Genomic DNA, 21896 nt, shown 5'->3' with positions numbered 1-21896 from the left:
GTGTGTGTGTGTGTGTGTGTGTGTGTGTGTGTGTGCGTGTGCGTGTGCATGTGCGTGTGCATGTGTAAATATGTGTTTCCACTCCTCAGTGCAATTTCTGGATACCAACCATCTTTCTTTTGCTCCCTTGACACAGCATCAGGGAACTCGGCACACAGTTGCATTTTAATTGATGCTCTCTGAATGGAGGGAATGAGCCTTCTGAAAATGGTTCACAATGGTTTGAAGATTTGCAGATATACTTTGATTTGTAAAATTGGGAAATCTTTCTTACTGAAAGCTGAAGCTGATAATTATATAACCCAGGGCATCCTATCTCTCTCTTTGCATGCCTTCCTTTACTTTTGAATTCTTTTTCATTTTCTGTTCTCATTTCTCCCTGTGTGTTGATCAAATGGACTCCACACCACACTTCTCTCCTCTCGTTTGTGTGTGACACAAATCTCATGACCCGCAGTTCCAAGCAAGCACCTAACTTGTGAAAATCTCTCGGCTGCTGATGAGTTCTCAGTGGGAGAAAAGAACATGTGATACTGAGTCTTCCAACACAGGCAACTGGGTCACTACATCCAGGAAGGAAGGACAGGCTGGCTCTGGGAAACACCTGGCTTGTTTATTCTGTACTCAACAAAGAGCCCAGCCTTTCCTCAGGAACCAGAGGGTAGAACGGATTGGCAGGTATCATGGCAGTGTTGACTGGCATCAGAGAAAATTCACAAATTCATTCATTCATAAATGCATTCATTCATTCACTTCCAAAAGTTTAAGCTCAGGAGTTTAGTTCCAGCGTGAGCCAGTTAACATGCGTTTGAGTGACCCCAAAACGGCCTGAATGAGGACAGAATCCATTTGATCTGTGCCAAAACAGCTGAAAGCAGGGCTGGAGTGGAGCTGGGTCAAGAGCTCCATTTTCACACATGCACTACATGAAACTCTACAAATGCGACCCAGCCCTCCTGTCCTCAAAAGCAATTGCATTTCACATCCCAGACCTATTACCATCCCTTTGGATGGAGGTAACATGCAATAGTATCTTACAATCCTTATCAAATGTAAGCATTCCCAAAAGTCTAGCATTAAAGTCTTCTGTATAATATAAAATCTTCTTGCATTTCACTTAAAAAAAAAGTCTCTGTGAGTGATAACAAGGCTTTACGACTTTGCAGAAGTCCCTACTCTTTCTGGGGGTCTGTAGCAGTAATTGGGCGTCATTCTCCAATCGCTTCATGCTCACCCAAATAAATGTATCTTGCTATGCATCGAGTGTCTATCCTGTGAAGTATAGAAAATTCTTTACACGGGTTATTTCATTTAATCCTAGTCATCACCCTGAGAAACGGGTATTATTATCCCATTTTAAAGATGAGAAAATTGAGATTGAGACAGATTTTTAAATTTAGCTGAAGTGGTGGATCTAGTCCGTGGTGGAATGAGAATGTGAACGTAGGGTCTGAGTGGTCTTCTAATCCTCGTGCCAGGAGGTCTGTGAATCATCTGTGTTCAAACCTTCCTTAGCTCTTGCTACACATGCAGATTCCTGGGCCCCACCTCAGACTCCCCAGATCAGTGTCTTGAGGGTGGAGACCTAGGAATCTGTGTTTTTTAACAAGCTTCCCAGGAGTTTGTGCAGGCAATGAGAACAGCTTTTGAAGTAACTGGTAAGAGATTTTTAGAAAGACAAGACAACCTCTTTCTTCTCGAAGGGATGGAGTTGGGTCGGGAGTGGGGAAGCCAGTGTTGTACAGAAATATGACCTTGTCACAATGGCTGCAAAATCTCATTCTGGCCCTGACTGAGGGCATGTTGGTCTTCTACTTAGTTTTCAAGTGGCCCTCAAGGGCAAAGAAATAGGTCAATCCATTTTGTGGGATGTGCTGTGCATTCTCTGCAGCTGAACATAATCAGAAGTATCTTTCTTACAGCAATTAAGCAACTAGGAACTTATTTTAAACGTTAGGATGCTCCAGATAACTACCCAGTTTATGCATTTCACCCTTCACCCCTCTCTGCCCACTGCCCTCATCAGCCAGATTCTTCTCTAAGGTTTAAATGACAAAGAGAGTCCTGGCTGAAGGGGCTAGGGCTTAGCTTGTCTCTCTTTAGAACTAATGTACAACTGTACAGAAATGTGTACACTCTCTGGGGAATGAAATGCATTCTTCCTTCATCTGTAATAGAAACTTCAGGATGGATAGATGGCTTTGAATTTCTGTGATTATGACTCACAGCTACTAACTGCTTAAAGAAGTGGCTGTCTCAACACTAAAGCACTTCAGTCATACAATCGTATTCCAAAACCATTTACTGAACATCTACTAGTTACCAGACATTGGTTGAACTTTAAAATGCATGAAGATTCCTACCATAGGGAGATTTAAAAATATTCCATAGGTGACTTCTATATTGACATATTTTGTTATATAGGAGAAGAGTGTTAGGCTCATAAATTATCCTTTTGCTGAATCCAGTGGAATGAAGGAAAAATAATACTATAATAAAAGTACAACAAATACCATTTGTATGGCACTTTAGAAATATGCAGTAGTTGTTTTATTAGTTAAGCCTATAATGATGCAAAGCTATTATTTAATTAATAATCTGAATTGATGTCGTATGTTGGTATCTCCCAATCCTGATATTGTTAACAGAGCAGAATTCATTTCAAGGCAAAGGCCCCTGGGAGGCATCTAGACCTCAACTTAACACCTTCCTTCAACCTTATTCGATGTTTTTCACCTTTCCTGTTATGGCAAAATAAGACCCCTCTCTACAAATTTTCAAGAATCATTTCTCCACAGTGGCCTGAGCTATCCACCACCTCTTGTGGTCTGCTCTGGATCAAAGCCCCACCAGGTGCCTCTGCCAGTATTCCTTTCCCCTCAAACCTAAACAATCTTAGCTGAGCCCTGCTTCCTCTCAACTTACCTCTCTCTCTCTCTCTCTCTCCTTTTACTGCTCTAAATCGTCCACATTTGCTCCCTAAACTTTTTTGCTTTCCACTCTCCCACTACCTTGCAGTTCAACCTCCTACTCACCACTCTTCCGAAAGCCTTCTTTAAAGGTCAGTAGGGTCATCGCACATCCTACACATCATAGTGCTGGTCCCATTTCTCATCTTGGGGGGACTTTCTTTAGACTCTGGCACCTTTTCTCATTATCACCTGGTGTTACAGATCCCTAGTACAGGTCCCAGTATGTTATCCATCAGCATTGTTTCTGGAACACAGTGAATAGCACGACCCCTTCTCATACACCCACAGGCATGGAGATAGATTCTATGACCCAGTCACCCGTCTGAAGGAACATTTTTCCCTTTCAGAAATGACTTTCTCCGTGGATTTCTCTGCCAGTACAAGTGTACCTAGGAAACCCCCTTGAATGCAGGCATTCCTCAAGGTTGTGTCTTCAGCCATTTTCCAGATTATACTTGCATCCTTAGCTATCTCAACTCATTTTATGATTTCAAATATCACCCCTCTATGGATGAATCTGGAGCCCTGGTAGCACAGTGGTTATGAGTTTGGCTGCTAACCAAAAGGTTGGCAGTTAGAACCTGCCAGCTGTTCCTTGGAAACCCTATGGAGCAGTTCTACTCTGTTCTGTAGGGTCACTAGGAGTCGGAATAGACTTGACGGCAACAGGTTTTCTTTTTTTTATGGATGAATCCAAGGTCCCTGTGTGGTGCAAACGGTTTGCGTTCAACTGCTAACTTAAAGGTTGGCCGTTCAAACCCACTCAGGGGCACTGCAGAAGACAGGCCTGGAGATCAACTTCTACTAAGATCACAGCCGAGAAAACGCTATGGAGCAGTTCTACTCTGTAACACAGGAGGGCACCATGAATCGCAACCAACTGGACATCAACTGACAACAACATGGATGAATCCCGAACACACATCAAGCTCTGCAGTTGACCTAGATTTACATGCAAAGAAGAGGTTTCAATTCAAACTTCTAGTGACTGAAACCAATCTTATTCCCCACAAATTTATTCCACCTGCCTGTTTCTGTCATTGGCACCAGTAATATTTTTGTTGGAAACACTGGTGGCGCAGTGGTTGAGAGCTAAGACTGCTAACCGAAAGGTCAGCAGTTTGAATCCACCAGGCGCTCCTTGGAAACCCTATGGGGCAGTTCTACTCTGTCCTATAGGGTCACTAGGAGTCGGAATCAACTTGACGGCAACGGGTTTGGTAGTTTTTTTAAGTTTGTGGTCTCCAGGTCATCTTTTACTCCTCCCTCTCCCTTGACTTCAATGCTATCAAATTGCTGCTTCCATCAGTGTACTCCCCTCCCGCCCAATTCTCACTGCTAATACTCTAGTTCATGCCTTCATTACTTGTCTGTTCTTGTTGTTGTGTGCCGTCGAGTTGATTCCAACTTATAGCCACCCTATAGGACAGAGGAGAACTGCCCATAGGGTTTCCTAGGCTGAAATCTTTGTGGGAGCAGATTGTCAGGTCTTTTCTCACATGGAGCAGTTGGTGGGTGTGAACCACCAACCTTTTGGTTAGCAGCCAAGTGCTTAGCTATTGCAACACCAGAGCTCCTTCATTACTCGCCTGCAATTCTCTGCTTTAACCTGTGCTCACAGAAGCATCTCCGTAAAGCCATTTCTGACCTCATCACACACCTGCTCACAAATATCTGGTGGCTCTCTGCTGCACTCTGAATAAAATTCAAACTCTACAGCTTGGCATTCAAGGCTCTCCATGATTTAGTCTAAGATGAGCACTTTAGCTATACCCCCACAAGGCCTTCCTAGACTGTGTCCTGTGGTCCAGAAGAACTTGCAAGGATTGCTTCCGATATGCATACGTTGTGATCTTACCTTCCTTCGAAGGTGAAGTCAGGCCCCTCCCCTCCATAATGCCCTCCCCGCCTCCCCTAAGCTGCAGTAATCTTCTCACAGGGCACCTCATACCCTCCATGTTGCATGGATGACCTTCTGCCATGGTGATATATTTACGCAAGTTATCTGTTATACTAGAGCATAAATTCCTGGAGGGGAAAGGAAAGGGGGAAGATTTAAGAAACACCCTTCTCTTCCCGCTATGCAGCTACCGTTCACACACTGGTTTTCTGCACCATTTTTATGTTGCTAAGAAAAAATTCATTAAGTAGAACGCGATGTGCCCTGGAAGAGCAGGTTAAGTTAACAACGTGGTCAGCCGCTTCCCATTGACAAACGGTTGGGGGGTGCTGCCTCCTCCTGGGGTGCTCCCTGTGTGCCAGGCACTTCCTGCATACTGACTCACCAAATCTTCACAAAAGCCCTGAGAGGTGGCATTATCATCTTGATTTCTGCAAACGAGGAAGCCAAGGCTCAGAGCAACTTGGTAAGTTCTGTGCATACTAAGTAGCGGAGCCCAGGATTCAAATCTGTGTTGATGACTCATAAGCTTGAGAAGCTTGCCATCCATCAAGTCAGCCCCGACTCATGGCGACCCCACACACAACAGAATGAAATGCTGCCCAGTCCTGCACCATCCCCATGATTGGCTGCAGATCAGACCATTGTGATCCAGAGGGTTTTCATTGGCTGATTTTTGGAAGTAGATCACCAGGCCATTCTTCCTAGTTCATCTTAGTCTGGAACCTGTTCAACATCATAGCAACACACAAGCCTCCACTGACAGACGGGTGGTGACGGCACATGAGGTGCCTTGAGCTGGAATCGAACCCGGGTCTCTCGCATGGAAGCCAAGAATTCTGTCACTGAACCACCACTGCCCTCATTTTGCCATCGCTAGCTACCCCTATTACTTCTTGAGATTCTCACCCCTTTTCCTTAAAAAGACTATCGCTCATCTAGGATTGTAGAGCAAGAAAGCACAAGGGTCACTGCAATCTACATTCCCCAGTTCCTTCTTTCCTTCCACTAGTCCTCACTGCCAAATAAGAAAAAAAAAAAACATTTTAAGAAAACCTTTCATGTGTTTGAAATAAACAAAAACTGGGAGAGAAAAGGAGATATTTTGTACATGATGACAGAGTGCTTTTATTATCATTCTTTCTATTATTATGATTATTTAACATAGATTATTTCCTTTTTTAAATAGTTTCAGGTCCAAAGCATTATCGTCTATTGGCCCAGGGGTAGGATGACAACATGACTGTTAAGATTTTTCATGTTCTTGTATTTGGGGGGACTAGAAGCCCTTTGTTAGAAGCCCAGAGGGTTAGGAAAGGAAAAGATTAGGAGGAATGGCATGAGTGGGACTGGAATAAGGATCGAGGAGTACCTCTGACTACCAGTAACCAGTTGCTGTAGAGTTAATTCTGATTGTCTTAGTTATCTAGTGCTGCTGTAACAGAAATACTCTACATGGGTGGCTTTAACAGAGATTTATTTTCTACATTTTAGGAGGCCACAAGTCTGAATTCAGGGCACCGGCTCTAGGGGAAACCTCTCTCCCTGTGCTCACTCTGGGGGAAGTGCCTTGTCTCTTTTCAGCTTCTGTTCCTAATAAGGCGCCCTGGTGGTGCAGTGGTTAAGAGCTCAGATACTAACCAAAAGGTCAGCAGTTTGAACTCACCGGCCCCTCTCTGGAAATCCTATGAGGCAGTTCAACCCTGTCCTATAGGGTCACTATAAGTTGGAATCCACTCTACGGCAATGGGTTTCGTTTTGTTTTTTGGTATTCCTAGCTAATAAGGAAGTCTGTATTCCTAATAAGGAAGACCAAAGAAGAACATTGAATATACCATGGACTGCCAGGAGAAGGAACACATCTGTCTGGGAAGAAGGACAGCCAGAATGCTCCTCAGAAGTGAGGACAGTGAGACTTAGTCTTACGTACTTTGGACATGGTATCCGGAGGGACCAGTCCCTGGAGAAGGACATCATGCTTCTGGTAAAGTAGAGGGTCAGCAAAAAAGAGGAAGACCCTCAACGAGATGGACTGACTCAGTGACTGAAACAATGGGCTCAAGCATAACAACAATTGTGAGGATGGCACAGAACCAGGCAGTGTTTTGTTCTGTTGCACGTAGGGTCGCTATGAGTCGGAACTGACTCGATGGCACAAACAACAATTCCCAGGTTCCTTGGCAATCATGTGACGTGTATCTTCCCCTCCGTTCGTGCTTGCTGGCTAAATCTGCTCTTTAATATCTCAGAAGAGATTGATTTAAGACACACCCCACACTGCCACTGCCACATTAACATAGCAAAGAAAAGCCATTCCCAAATGGGATTATAACCACAGATAAAGGGTTAGCATTTACAACACATATTTTTGGGGGACACAATTCAGCCCATAACACTGACTTATGGAGGTGACCTCATGTGTGTCAAAGAAGCACTGTGCACTAGGACTTTCAAGAAAGCAGATCTCCAGATCTTTCCTCCGAGGCATCTCTGGGTAGACACGAACCTCCAACCTTTTGGTTAGAAGCCCAGTGCATTAACCATTTGCGCCACCCAGGGACTTTCCCTTCTGACTGTTGTTGTTGGGTACTGTCGAGTCAATTTCGATTCGTAGGACCCCATGTGACAGAGCAGAACTGCCCCCATAGGGTTTTCTAGGCTGTAATCTTTACAGGAGAAGATCGTGAGATCTTTCTGCTGTGAAGCTGGTGGGTGGGTTTGAACTACCAACCTTTTGGTTATCAGCCGAGCGCTTAACTGTTGCACCACCCAGGGACTCCGTCTTCTGACTAGCTCTCTCTTAATCTCATGATAGACAGTGGCAAGTAGCCAGCTACATTTTAAAAACTTTTTAGTAAAGACAGAAAACACCATATATCTTAAGTGTCCAACTCCACTGAATGTTCACAAACTGAACGCATCTGGGCCACCAGACCAGACTGTGAAACGGAGCATTCCTAGGACCCCGGAAGCCCCCTTGGGTCCTTTTCCGTCATCACTGCCTTTCCCCAAGGGCCACAGCCCTGCTGATGTCTAACTAGCTGGCTTCATCTTAAATTAACCCTTTTACCGTTCTGACCCGGGATGGGCGTGTATTCTTAGGGAAGCCTTTTCTGGCACCAATTGCCATTTCAAAGTAGGAGGGAAAAAAAAACCTGTGTGAGGGAGTAATTTTGTGTGTAGGAGAAAAGTGTTTCTAATTTTCAGTCCAGAAAATGTGAGGGGAAGAAGGAATATGTGAAGGAGGGAAGTAAGTCAGTAAATGCAGGCCTGGCGCTGCTTCCCCCATTAGAAGCTGGAAGGATTCCAGCTACATGCCATTTTGAGAAAGGAAGCAAACAGATCTGCCCTTCTCTACCTTCCGCAGCCTCGGCCAGCACAGGTCAGCTCCTAGTCCCATAACGTTCAGATATGTGGATAGCTCGACAATCATTGTTAATAGCTAAATATTTAATAGTTAAACGTTCACTAGGAGGCTGATATTGTACTGAACATATGGTTTTGATTTTTTTTTTTTTTCTGTTTATAACCAGTGAGCAAGATGGAGCGTATCACAACCTAACTCCAGGATTTGCTGAGTTCTGCCAGACTGTCGTGGAAAACGCTCTTTAACGGTTGATGTCCCTCTTGGCTGAAGTAGGTCTAGGGGACCCAGGGAGGAACGACAGAGGGCAACATGCTGAAATACAACATCACTGACCAGCTCTAAAGACAGTGACTCCAAACTGTTGACCTGACAAAGCACACAGGCCAAGCCTGTGCTTTTCCACGACTTTCTGAAATAATAATCAAGCTAGAAGGAAGGGATCAGAACATCAAATAAAAATCCAAAGCCACAGAAAACTAAGTCAAGACCCAACATGTGTCTGGCTAAGGGGACGAATATTAACTCAGGTATCTACAAGGTTTTAAATGGCAACGTTCTCTAACTTCACATCTTGGGTGATTAACCATCAATGTTTCCAAATATAATCACTCCTCTCAATTATTTTTTCTGAGCAGTTATTTATTGTGGTCTGGGTTCTACAACATAAATCACATCCTGGGGGTGAGGCGGAATCATACTCCCTAGTGGTCAGCTAAAAAATTTGTAGTTTTAATTAAAAAGACAAATTCTAAACATTGCAAAGAGGGCTGACTGGGTTTACAGGACATAAATAAAACTACTAGCTAAAAAAAAAAAAAAAAAAGTAAAGTTTGTGACAGGGAAGGGTCTGGGGATCTTTAGGTTAAATATTAACTTGAGAATTTTCCTCAGAAAAATGGGAAGGCTTGTCTCCACTCAAGTTTGAAAGCTTCAAAACAGGCTCTGGGCTTTCTCCGCCAGGTTAAAATGTGGCCACCTAGCAGAGACATGGTTTAGCAGCCCTCCTCTGCCCTTTTCTTTGTTTGCTCAGCATGTCCCTGAGTAGGCCTGGGCGGAACTGAGGGAGAAAATCCTTCCTCGTTTCTCCCTCTCTGAGGAAGGAGGGCAGGTTAGTGCAGCTTGCTGTTGACGGGAGCTGGGATTAATTAGTTCCTTCCGCGACCTTGGCACCTACTGATGGCCGGGTCTGTCTCTAAGCTGCTGAGGACTCTGCGGACAGTCACACTCAGGAGGACCAAGGCCCACTGCTAAATTGATCACTGTCGTGCTGAGCCAGGAAACCAAAAACAGCAAAGCAAAAGAAAACCAAAACTAGGCACTTTACCTTGAAAACTGCCTCAATTCATATGGTTTGTTTGAAGATACAGATACATATACACACAATCTATATCTGCCTTTTTACCTATCCACCATGATTTTACACAAACAAGGATTTTTACGCAAACAACCCGTGCCTTCTGCGTTGGTTTGTCAGCCTCGCCCATCCCCTGAGGTATCTTTGTAGTTGTGCTTTGCTAATGTTTTTTTACAGCAACATGTGGAAGAGGACTGGCATGGCGCTGGCGCTTCTCAAGGTGCCTCCTGGGGGAGGGGAGGGCGCGGCCAGCAAACAAACGCGGAAGGTGAGCGTTACTCGTGCACAAATACACTATCTATGTTGTCCTTGGGAAGAGTTCTATAAGCCAGTGCCCAGCATCTTGTGATGTATTTCCAGAAGTGGCTATACTATAGCCTGCTGTTGGGATTGAAGATAATCCTAAAGCTCTCCATGCAGGTTTGGAAAATGTCTGCCCCTCCCCACCTCACCGCCATTCATCAGCTTTTCTCACTGAGCTCGGGTTTGGACAGAGCTGAGGGAAAATGGAGGGTCCCATCTCTTTCTCCAATAGAGCTGGTTTAAGGTTCAAGTACCATAGCGATATGCACCAAAAATGTGACTACGGAGCCAGACAAACTCAGAGCATTTGGGGTGTTGTTATTGTTGTTGGGTACCGTCCATCGATTCTGACTCATGATGACCCAATGTGTTTCAGGGTAGAACTGCCCCACAGGGTTTTCTTGGCTGTAAAGTTTACAGAATCCTAAACAGAAGGAGCCCTGGTGGCTCAATGGTTAAGTGCTCGGCTGCTAACTGAAAGGTTGGTGGTTCCAACCTATCCAGTAGCTCTGCAGAAGAAAGACCTGGCAATGTGCTTCTGTAAAGATTAGAGCCCAGAAAACCCTATGGGGCATTTCTACTCCGTCACATAGGGTCGCTATGAGTCAAAACGACTCATCAACACCTAACAACAAACAACAAACTTTACAGAAGCAGATTTCCAGGTCTTTCTCCCACAGAGTCACCGGGTGGGTTCGAACCGCCAATCTTTTGGTTAACCGCCGAGGGCTCAGCCATTGTGCCACCAGAGCTGCTTAGGTCTTGGGTAGCATAAATAAAAGCATAGTATCTTGAATAAGGGAGGTACCATACCCCTTCTGTCAGAGGAAGCTTGACTACTATCTTCAAATATGAGAAGGGGCTCACCTGCCGAGAGGTACCTGACCTATTTACGGTTACTCCAAAAACCCGAACAAGGGCTGAGGGGCGACAGTTACAGGGAGTCACATTTTGTTCCAGCACACAGGCGAATTTTCTAACAAAATGTTACAGCGTTTCTGTTACGGGGTAGTGATTGTCCAGTCAGTAGAGGTGGTCAAGCTACAAACCACTGGTCAGGGATCTGACAGAAGGTGGACATGAATGTCTCAGAGCTGTTCTACATAATCTCTCAGATTCCTTCCAACTTGGGATTTCCTTATAATTTTCACCTTATGGTCGTTGTCTGTCAGTTGGGTGGATCTCAAAGAGGACAAGCTATCAGCATCTTGTGTAGGGAGGAGATCCTCAGTGATTCTGACTTGTCTCCCCAGAGGTCACCACCGTTCTGGTCCCTGGGTACCCAGAGGAACCAGGGAGCAGTTGGAGTAGCCGGTAGTGGGAAGTAAAGAGTTAAAAAGACCAAAGCTCAGCTAGTCCCAGCAGCCCCAGAGGCAGCCGGTCCCTTTGATCCTGCCTCTTAATTGCAGCCTAGTTGCGACAGGGAACTTTAAAGAAAAGAAACAGGGCAACTCTAGAGATAGGGTTTGTTTTGTCTCCTGAGGGGACGGTCTTTGTGGTGGCTGCCAGGAAGCTGACACTTAAGGGTTCAAATGAGGGGTTTCCTAAGAGGGCAAATAAACAGTCTCTGCCACCGTGTTAGGAGTAACTTGTGGGCAGCTATGTGTGCCATGTAGTAGAGACGCCAGGCAGAACCTTGAAGGCATGAACAGAACATGGGAAAAGGGACCACTGGCTAGCTCAAGAGCAAGGCAGGGCAGGAGAGAGAGTCTGCAGAGAGAGACCATCTGTAGGCAGACAGCAGAAATCCTTGAGCAGCTACAGAGAACAACGAAACGCCCTCCGTGGAAAAGAGACTGACCTGCAAAGAAGACAAAGCACTGCAAAGGAGGCTCAGGTGGCCAAGGAAGACAGGGATTTCTCGGTATTCTCAGAGGGGGTAACAGTGCCGCCATGACACAAAGCATCTCACTTCGGTATGGACCTCAGAGTTTACAGTAAATTTTCGTACATCTTATCTATTTAAGGCAACTATATTTTGAGATCCACCAAGGTCTTTAACAGGAGCCCTGGCGGTACAGTGGTTAAGCACTTGGCTGCTAACCAAAATGTCGGCAGGTGAAACCCACCAGCCACTCTGCAGGAGAAAGATGTGGCGTGGTGATCTGTTTCCATGAAGATTACAGACTTGGAAACCCTATGGGGCAGCTCTACTCTGTCACATTGGGTTGCTGTGAGCCTGAATTAACTCAAAGGCACCCAACAACAACAACTACAAGGCCTTTAAGCTTCCTCAGCATGCACATTCTCTCTCTCTCTCTCACACACACACACACACACACACACACACACACACGAGATTCAAGAATAAAGAAAAGGCTAACCAGTCACAACAAATAACGGAGACGAAGCTCTACCATCCCTAGCGAAGCACCAAGCCCCTGTGTGAGGAGATACTCCTGGTCAAAATTAAATTCATGTCTGCACAGTATGCCTGTAATTGTTTGTTCAGGTTGAATTTAACTATTTAGTGAATTCTGCTAAGTGCCAGTGCAAATGTGAAAGAAGTGTTTCTAAAGCCAATGTCCTTTTGTTACAACCCCCGAGCAGACAGTCTTGGCAAATGCATGGGGTTTTGGAGACCACCATGTTGGGTCTTTCTTCTTGCTCTGTCACTTACTGGCATGTGACCTTGGCAGGTAACGCACCAGTAAGTGTCAGTTTCTTTGACTCGTTGGTAAAAAGGTTTAGCTGACACATCATGGGATTTGCAACCCATGTCACAAAACAGTTTATATATTAACTGTTTAATGAGAAACTAATTTGCTCTGTCAACTTTAACCTAAATCACAATAAAAAAAACTCAAATTGTAACAAACAACAACAAAAAAGTTGAGCTGCGTTGATGCACATAAAGCTCCCAGCAGAGTCCTTGGCGTGTAGTAGGCACTCAGTAAAGTCCATAAATATTAGTCTGATTCCATTCCTGAATGGTTACTGGTAAATTAAAATGCATAAAAATGCCGACCATCTGGACTGAATGGCTATCTGGGCAGCGAAGAACTTCCTCTAAATGCATTTGTCTAGACTCCTGGCTCTCTAGGAAAGAGAACGGTGACATGCACAAGAGGAAGATGGGCTGAAGCGCACTCAGCTTCACTTTATAACAAGATATGTTGTTGTTGTCAGGTGTCGAGGAGTCGGTTCCTACTCATAACGACCCTGTACACAACCGAACGAAACACTGCCCTGTCCTGTGCTATCCTCCCAGTTGTTGCTATGTTTGAGCCCATTGTTGCAGCCACTGTGTCAGTCCATCTCATTGAGGGTCTTCCTCTCTTTCCCTGACCCTCTACTTTACCAACCATGATGTCCTTCTCCAGGGACTGGCCCTCCTGATAACATGTCCAAAGTACGTGAGACAAAGGCTCTCCATCCTCTTTTATAAGGAGCATTCTGCCTGTACTTCCAAGACGTATTTGTTTCTTCTTCTGGCAGTCCATGGTATATTGAATATTCTTTGCCAACACCATAATTCAAAGGCATCACTCCTTCTTCAGTACACCTTATTCATCGTCCAGCTTTCACATGCATATGAGGCTATTGAAAACACTATGGATTGAGTCAGGTGCACCTTAGTCTTCAGAGTGACATTGTTGCTTTCCAACACTTTAAAGAGGTCTTTTGCAGCAGATTTGCCTAATGCAATATGTTGTTTGATTTCTCGACTGTTGTTTCCATAGGCATTGATTGCAGATCCAAGGAAAATGAAATCCTTCACAACTTCAGTATTTTCTGTTTATCATGATGTTGCTTATTGGTCCAGTTGTGAGGATTTTTGTTTTCTTTATGTTGAGGTGTCATCCATACTGAAGGCTGTGGTCTTTGATCTTCATCAGTAAGCGCTTCAAGCCCTCTTCACTTTTAGCAAGCAAGGTTGTATTATTTGCCACTTTCTTCTTCATATAGTCCAGCTTCTCCGATTATTTCCTCAGCATATGGATTGAATAGGTATGGGGAAAGGACACAACACTGATGTACACCTTTCCTAATTTAAACCATGCAGTATCCCCTTGTTCTCTTCAAATGACTGCCTCTTTGTCTATATACAAGTTCTGCGTAGGCACAATTAAGTGTTCTGGAATTTCCATTCTTCGCAATGTTATCTGTAATTTGTTATGATCCACACAGTCAAATGCCTTTGCATTGTCAATAAAACACAGGTAAACATCTTTCTGGTATTCTCTGCTTTCAGCCAGGATCCACTTGACATCAGAAGAATATCCCTCACTGCCTGTCCTCTCCTGAATCCAGCTTGAATTTCTGGCAGTTCCCTGTCGATGTACTACTGCAATCGCTTTTGAATGACCTTCAGCAAAATTTTACTTGCAGGTGATATGAATGATATTGTTTGATAATTTCTGTGTTCTGTTGGATCACTTTCTTTAGAATGGGCACAAATATGGATCTCTTCCATTCGATTGGCCAGGTACCTGTCTTCCAAATTTCTTGGCATAGATGAGTGAGCGCTTTGAGTTGTATCCAAAAAACCAAACCCGTTGCCGTGGAGTCGATTCCAACTGATAGTGACTGTATAGGTCAGGGTAGAAATGCCCCGTAGAGTTTCCAAGGCTGTAAATCCTTACGGACGCAGACTGCCACATCTTCCTCCCGAGCAGCAGCTGGTGGATTCAAACCGCCTACCTTTCAGTTAGCTGCCAAACGCTTCACCACTGTGCAACCAAAGCTCCTAGAAGACTGTCCAGGTCCCCACAAATGGGCCAGGGCATTTAATTCAATCTACAATATTAGACAGCTAACTCTTCTAATACTGTCTTCATTCATACTGCAAGACTGTAAAACTAGCACTTTTAAACAAGTGCAATTTTAGCTGCATTTAACGCTTCTCTATGTTCCTCGTATTCTTTGGAGAGAATAAGGAGAAAATGGCATTATCTGTGTGTAAGGGAAGCAGTGAGTTTTTCATAGTTCCCTGAACTAATTCATGTAGGGTGTGAGAACTGAAGTAGGCACATCAGACTCTGAGGCTCCAGTTCTGACCACTGTTTAGGAAAAAGGAATTGAAGGCTGAGTTAGAACACATATATTTCCTAAGGAAAAAATATACCTCTGGAGAAGACGTGTAAACGAACATGTTAGTCTTCCCTGAAAGTTATAAGCAAGTCCTTTGGGGAACTGGTGGGAGTCTGTGTCCACAGAAGAGATAGGAGATGGTCTCAGGCATGAGGAGACAGTCCCGAGACAAGCTATCTGCAGCCACAGAACTGGGAAAATCTTCTTTGAAACTGCTTATGTCCCAGCAGGTTTGGTGCAAGACTGATGGGCTAAGTCAGTTCAGTCTCAGGTCCATTCTGGGCCCGGGTAGCCTAGAAAGCCCGGCTGTGGTTGAGGAGGTAGCTCCTGGACCTCAGCCCTATACAGCACTCCTTGAAGACCATCCAGGTGATCTGCTGTCATTTACAGGTACGTTAGCAGAACAGCCACTGAGCCCTAGAGCTTCTCCACATGAAGTGTGGTCCATGGAACAACACTGTCATCATCAGCATTATCTAGGGGCTTGCTGGAGATGCAGAATCTCAGGCTCTACTCCTGACCTCCTGCATCAAAATATGCATTTTTAATAAGATCCCCAGGTGATCCGCTTTGCACATAAACTTCTGAGAAGGGCCGTTCTAGTTTACTCACTTTGCGCATCTGGTACCAGAGATCCATAATTTGCATAATTTGAGTATCTGCTCGCCTTGAAAGTATATTTTCCTCAGAATAGTGCTTATGTCTGGGTTCAACTGAGACCGCTAGATCCAGGAAGAAAAGAACAGCCAAGGCTTTGAGAACAGGGTGACCAGGGGCCAGTGATCTCTCTAAACACTCTGGAATTACCGTCTGAATCAATAACAGCCAGAAGTGTATATTTTGGCATAGAGATTCCGAAGTCTTGATACTTGTTGGTTTTAAATGCTTTCTTTTGGCTATTAGTGAAGATCTATCTTTTAAAAAGTCAACCGTAAACATGAAGAGCACAGCTGTGCAGGTTGCCTTACCCACCCAGTATCGTATGTCTCTAAATAAGACATGGAACCAATATTTGCCTCCACGAGGACCCGTGCACAAGCACTCAAGCCAGAGACAGGACGCTTCGGACAGTAAGACAATGCGATGCAGGAAGCTCCGCTGTTTACCCATGCCGTGGAGGCCACGGTGTTTAAGAGAGTACTGTGTATGCTTTTTTTTTTCTTTTTGCCATTTTATCTTGGCCATCTGCCTGCTTCTATTTACGCTGCCTTCTTCCATGAGGCCGTGAACGTTCATGGCTTCATCTGTGCATTTAACGCAGTTTGTCTCAAGCTTACATTTTCAGCCCTGTGTCTAAGCTGTTCTCCACTCCTACGTTGTCAAATGTACGTCTACGGGGTAGCTCCACTTGGATGTCCCATCGTTAGCTAAAAGTGCCATTGTCAAAAGTAAAAACTCATTCTCTCCCTTCCTCCCCCAACCTCACTCCCACTGACTGGGCACATTTGCCAACTACCCCCATTTCCGTCAGGGTACCCTACAGAGCTCTCCTGCTAGAAGCCTTCACGTCATTTTGACTCTTCTAAGCTCTCGCTAGCTTCTATTATTTCTCCTTCAATATGCCTTATGGATTTGCCCTTTCTCCTTCAGCCCCCACACTGCAATGCTAATCCCAGTTCTGCCCACATCATACCTGGAGTATTGCAAAAGTCTTCTGACCGCTGGCATCACGTCTTTCAAATTTTCTAAACTCTAACCCTATGCTCCATGTAAGTCACAAGTGAATCCTCATAAAGCATTGAACTAGATGTCATAGGTGATGAAATTAAGTCCCTCCACAGGGCTTTTTGGATCCTCCATATTTTGATTCCATTCACTCCATATATTTTTTTCCCTCTGCTCCCTGACACTTAATCTCTACTGTTCAAAGTCAAGTTACCTCACTGGTCCCTGCACCATATTATGGTGCACAGAGCGTCCCTCCTTCCTGAGATGTCCTTCTCTATTTTTGACCAGTGGCTTCTCAAAGCTTTTTTGCTCATGTATCCCATCAGAAAAATATTTTTGAGCAGGCACCACCATCATGTGAATAGTTATTTACAAATGTTATACTTGCATAACAATGCGAATATGTTAAATACGTTATCAAGTATACACACAAATGGACATTTTAAAAGAATGAGCTAAATAATATATAAGATGTAAGTGTAAAAATTTCCTTTCCTTACCTAGTGGATAATTTTGCCCTGGGCCTGGGTTGGACACATCCCATTTTAGAAGCACAGATTTAGATAAATACATCCATTCAGCTGCAGAGGAAGCAGCTCTTCCTCCACGAAGAATGATCCCCTACTCCAGCCCAAAGACAGCTCATGCTTCCTGACCTCCCAGAGCATTTAAAATTGCAAGTAGTAAATCATTTATATAACATATGCTTCACCAATACATTTTGGCTAATTAATTGAAGTTTGCATCTAAGATGCCAGAAATGTATAGATTTTTTTTAAATAATTCAATACCGTAATTAAAAACATGACTGTCTTCCCAAAATGCTTGGGTTGGGCTCTACTCAACTCTATGGCATCCAATACAAGAAAACTCCAAGTCAGACTGCAGTTTAATTTCATTTAAAGGCCGCTTTACCTCGTTAAACATCGTATGCACAGATTCCCACGGGTTTGAGGACTAACTCTTCCACTTTCGGGCTACTAAGATTTTATCACATTGCTTAATTTCATTCAAGATCAGTTGTTGTTTTATAAAACGATGATTAAAAGGGGGATTTTTGCAAGCATTAAAAGAGATGTTAAAAATAAAAACGGAAGTGACTATACACATAAGACGTCACCATTAATTACACCTAATGCTTAAGTATTTTAATGTAAACATGTAAGGTACATACACTCCAAGATTTAAAAAATAAAATAATCGACCTCCCGCCTCCACCTTGAGCATTTTTTTCCTCTTCCAGGAAATGGATTATTTCTATCTTCCCAATTTTAATTTGCTGAGTGGAAAACATAATGTTGCCTACCTGCAGAGTTTGGGAGTCTGATGGGTGTAAGTCTCAATAATGGCTCTGCCATGTATTGGCTGTGGGATCATAGGCGTGCTACTAAACCTTTCAGAGCCTCTCCTATTGGCAAAATGGGGAGAGCATTAACTTCGTGGAGCTATTCTAAGGTTCAGATCACATGAGATATGTATATAAAGCACCTAGTTCATAACATGTGCCCCTAAAATATTGATTTCCTTCCCCACTTTCAGTAGGCTTAAGAGAACTGGCAATGAGGCACTCTCATGGAGAAATGGAATACTCTGAATTTTGGTTTCATTGTTGACTTTGGTTTTTCCCAGGCCTGCAGACCATTTGCAACCATTAATGAATATCATGTTCTAGAAGTACCTCAGTGCCACCCACAGCCAAGGTCACCTTGTTATCGTGTGATTGGGTTAGGGCACAAACCTAGCATCTGGCTTTGTCCATTAATGCCTTCTAAGCAGTCAGAGCTGAGAAAGTGAAGCCAATCACTCTCTCTCTTCAATTTTAAAATTGTTCATTCTATTGTTTGTTACCATATTGAATTTGTTATTGTGATATATATGTGTGTGTATATGTATACACACATGTGTGTATATGTGTGTGTGTGTGTGTATATATATATATATATATACATATACACATATATATAAAACCCATTGTCATCGAGTCGATTCCAACTAATAGTGACCCTACAGGACAGAGTAGAACTGCCCCCACAGGGTTTCCAAGGAGAGGCTGGTGGATTCAAACTGTTGACCTTTGGGTTAGCAGCCAAGCTCTTAACCACTGTGCCATCAGGGCTCAGTATACATGAGCCCTGATGGCACAGTATATATAAATATATATATATATATGTATGTGTGTGTGTGTATAATATTTGTCATTTCAACGTTTTTTATACGTTCAGTTCAGTGACATGGTTACATTCATCATGTTGTACAACCCTCACTACTAACCATTTTCACATTTTTCCATCACCCTTAACAGAAGCTCAGTGTCCCCTAAGCAATGACTCCCTTTTCCCCCCTCCTTCCCACCCTGGGTAAGCACTAATAAACTTTAGGTCTTTCTGCATTTGCCTATTCTAGCTATTTCACAGAGGCGGAGTGATACAATATCTGTCCTTTTGTGACTGACTTATTTCACTCAGCATCGTGGTTCCTCCAGGTTGTACTATGTATCAGCACTTCATTTCTCTTACGGTGAGTAATACTGCATTGTATGTATTATGAAAGAAGAAAGAGCTGAAATGCATAACCTATGAATGCATACCCTAACTATGAAAGAAGAGCGAGCTAAAATGCATTAGCTAACTTTACAACTTGAAGAACTAGGAGAAAAAGAAAAAAACAAACCAACAGATCCACCTCTTGTCTTGCTCTGCCTCAGCATCTGGGCTACCCTGAGGTCCCACGTTTAGGATGTCCAAGAGAGCATCTGGGGACAGGAGATGGTGACTTGGGTACATGCACCATGACTACTTTTACGTTTTTCTTCAAAGTTCAAGTCATTAACCATTAGATTAAAAAAATGACTAGAAATTTTAAAAATCCAGCTTACCTAACACACCATTGTGAGGGAATGGCCTAATTCTAGGCTCCCAGTGTTCACTCTCTGTTTGAACTGTTAATTGAGATGATGTCTATGAAAGCCTCTTGTAAAGCTCAAGGAGCTATACATATGCTAATTGTCCTTCAGAAGATGTTTGTGTGCTTAACCATTCTTACCTCGTTTGTAACTATCTGTTTCCCAGCTACTCTGGATACAAACTGCGCAGGACAGGGACCATCAGCACTTTTGGTGTTCCTTGCATCTCCCTTCTTCCACTGAGGGGGCTCACCACCCCAAAAGCTCCGCTGCAGCAACCAGCTTGCAGTGGGTGCTCCTAAACCCTGGGACCTGCTATCTGTCTGCCAAGAGCAGGCCTGAAAAGAGGATCTTAAGCCTGGCTGATCCTCAGTCTCTTCTCCCAGCTCTTCCCCCAAACCGGGCCCTTACCTCACAGTTTATCTGCACGTAGAGAAGACACACTCATTTGGATGTTAGCGTGAAAAAAAAGAAAACTTAGTGTTTTTTAAAAAGGGAAACAAATGTTTTTAAAGTGCATCAGCTTTTAAGAAAAAATGGGGGAAAGTATAATCCTCCAGAGTTGGGAATCAGGTTTCCTTGCTGGAGATGTAAGGGTGAGGCCATTGCATCACGGGCTTCAGCCGGCACCCTGCAGCTCAGAAGTGTGGGAGAGGGGCTAAGATTCCCTGTTGTTGACTCAAGTTTAAGGCTGTTCAGGTGAAGTGCCCGTGTTCCCCACGTAGGAGCTGAAACTGGACTTGCTGTGACGGGTGTTTGCTCTCAGTAGCCTTATATTTTGGATTTTTCATAGTATTCCCAAAGTCTATTGCTCGTCTTACATCTTTGTGTTATTTAAACAGCACTTAGGCTGATAAATTTAAGAGGTGCAGGAAGTACGTACATGGACATACGGAAACCTCAAAAACTCCTTCTCTTGTTCTCCACCCCCACACACACCAAAACTGTCTCGAACCTAAAATGAGTATCTGAAGTTAACAATACTAAAGGCATAATAGCTGATAAAGTGGTTATTAAGGCCTTTGAAAATCATCATTTTGCGTCATTTATTTTTGTCCTTGATTCTGCACACACACAAAGTCAGGTATTAGGTAACCGTACTGGTGAACTGGCCACATAGCAAAAGCCAGCGAACCCGAGAGGTGTTTAATAAACACTTGTTGACTGATTGATGGACCACCCTGACCTGGGATTCCTTGGACAATACTGACTTTGTCAGAACACGAAGGTACATTGTTGTGCCTACTTAGTACCAAGCGTTTCTGCCACATTGAAAGAAGCAGGCCAGGCCAAAACTTGTCCATCAGCCCCCCTCCCCCGCTCAGGTTCACAAACCAACCCCCTTACCTTTCACACCCGTTTTCACTCTCACAGGACGGGTGGTGGGGGGAGGCTAGTCTCTGCTGAACAATGGGGTGCACCTGGAGGCACAGGCCTGAGGCAGGCCCAGCCGCCACTCCGCCTTCACCTCCTGGCTATGAATACTATCACCGCTGCCACCCATAGTTTGTGCAATTAAAAATCATAACCAGAAACTAAACAAAACTCTGAGCTGATTAAAAACCTGGAGAAAAACCCATATTTATAACCAATTTACAAAGCCCACCTAAGACTTCCTGCCTCATGCTGACAGAAACCAAAGTTTGAAATATCTAATTCCTCACTCCACAAGCTGTGGGCATCCCTGCCCACCCGGTTCCACTGACTGTTCCAGGGAGAGCCCAGGCTGGGACTCCTCTGCTTCTACCACCACTCCCTGTCTCTCCTCCTAGGCCTTTAGGCTGGGCTTGGGGCAGATGCTGTGGAAAGGGCTGGGCTCCTTTCGCCTGTTCTGTCCTGTACTCACCCGGCCTGTCTTTTGACCTACAGCTTTCTCATGACTTTCTGTTACTTGCTGATCTATACACCCTAGCTTTCCACGCATACCCCTTGCCTCCCCTGCCCACCTGCTTCCTAGGGTTGCCAGGTTTCTCTGCCTGACGCTACACTATTAACTGCTTCTCAACCGGCCGGCTGCCACGCGCACCTGTTCTCCACATCCAGCAAGCCCTGCAGCTGAACTGTGTTTTCATCACGAAGAATCCGTCACCCCTTGTAATTTTACCAGCCTACTTCAATGTTGATAGTATGTTTTGTCATTTGGGAAAATCTACACACATCAGTATGTTTTTCTTCCCATGTTCTCGTGCTACCTGTGGGAGGGTGCTGGAGAAAGGAAGGGGAAATGCGTACAAGATTGTTTTGAGCCTCTTCAGTCTACCATAAGGAATCCTTTTAAGCTCAATATCTAAATCTTCTCCCGATCCTGGCCTGGAACCTCCAGGACCTGATCTTGAATATCTATGGCACTCCCTGAGCGCGGGACTGGCTGGTAGCCCTGTGATATTGATTTGTTT

General features: G+C 44.2%; 1 protein-coding gene across 3 annotated transcripts in view; it reads right to left on the bottom strand.

The window, feature by feature from the left end:
- MBNL2 (muscleblind like splicing regulator 2) overlaps nucleotides 1-21896 on the bottom strand; it is a 194493-nt gene that overhangs the window by 169666 nt on the left and 2931 nt on the right. The gene's annotated exons all lie outside the window — the stretch shown is intronic.

The sequence above is a fragment of the Trichechus manatus genome, unplaced genomic scaffold (assembly GCF_000243295.1).
Source record: "Trichechus manatus latirostris isolate Lorelei unplaced genomic scaffold, TriManLat1.0 scaffold00153, whole genome shotgun sequence".
NCBI classification, from domain to species: domain Eukaryota; kingdom Metazoa; phylum Chordata; class Mammalia; order Sirenia; family Trichechidae; genus Trichechus; species Trichechus manatus.
The sequence above is the reverse complement of the archived record's forward strand: the minus strand, read 5'-3'. Positions and strand labels throughout refer to the sequence as shown.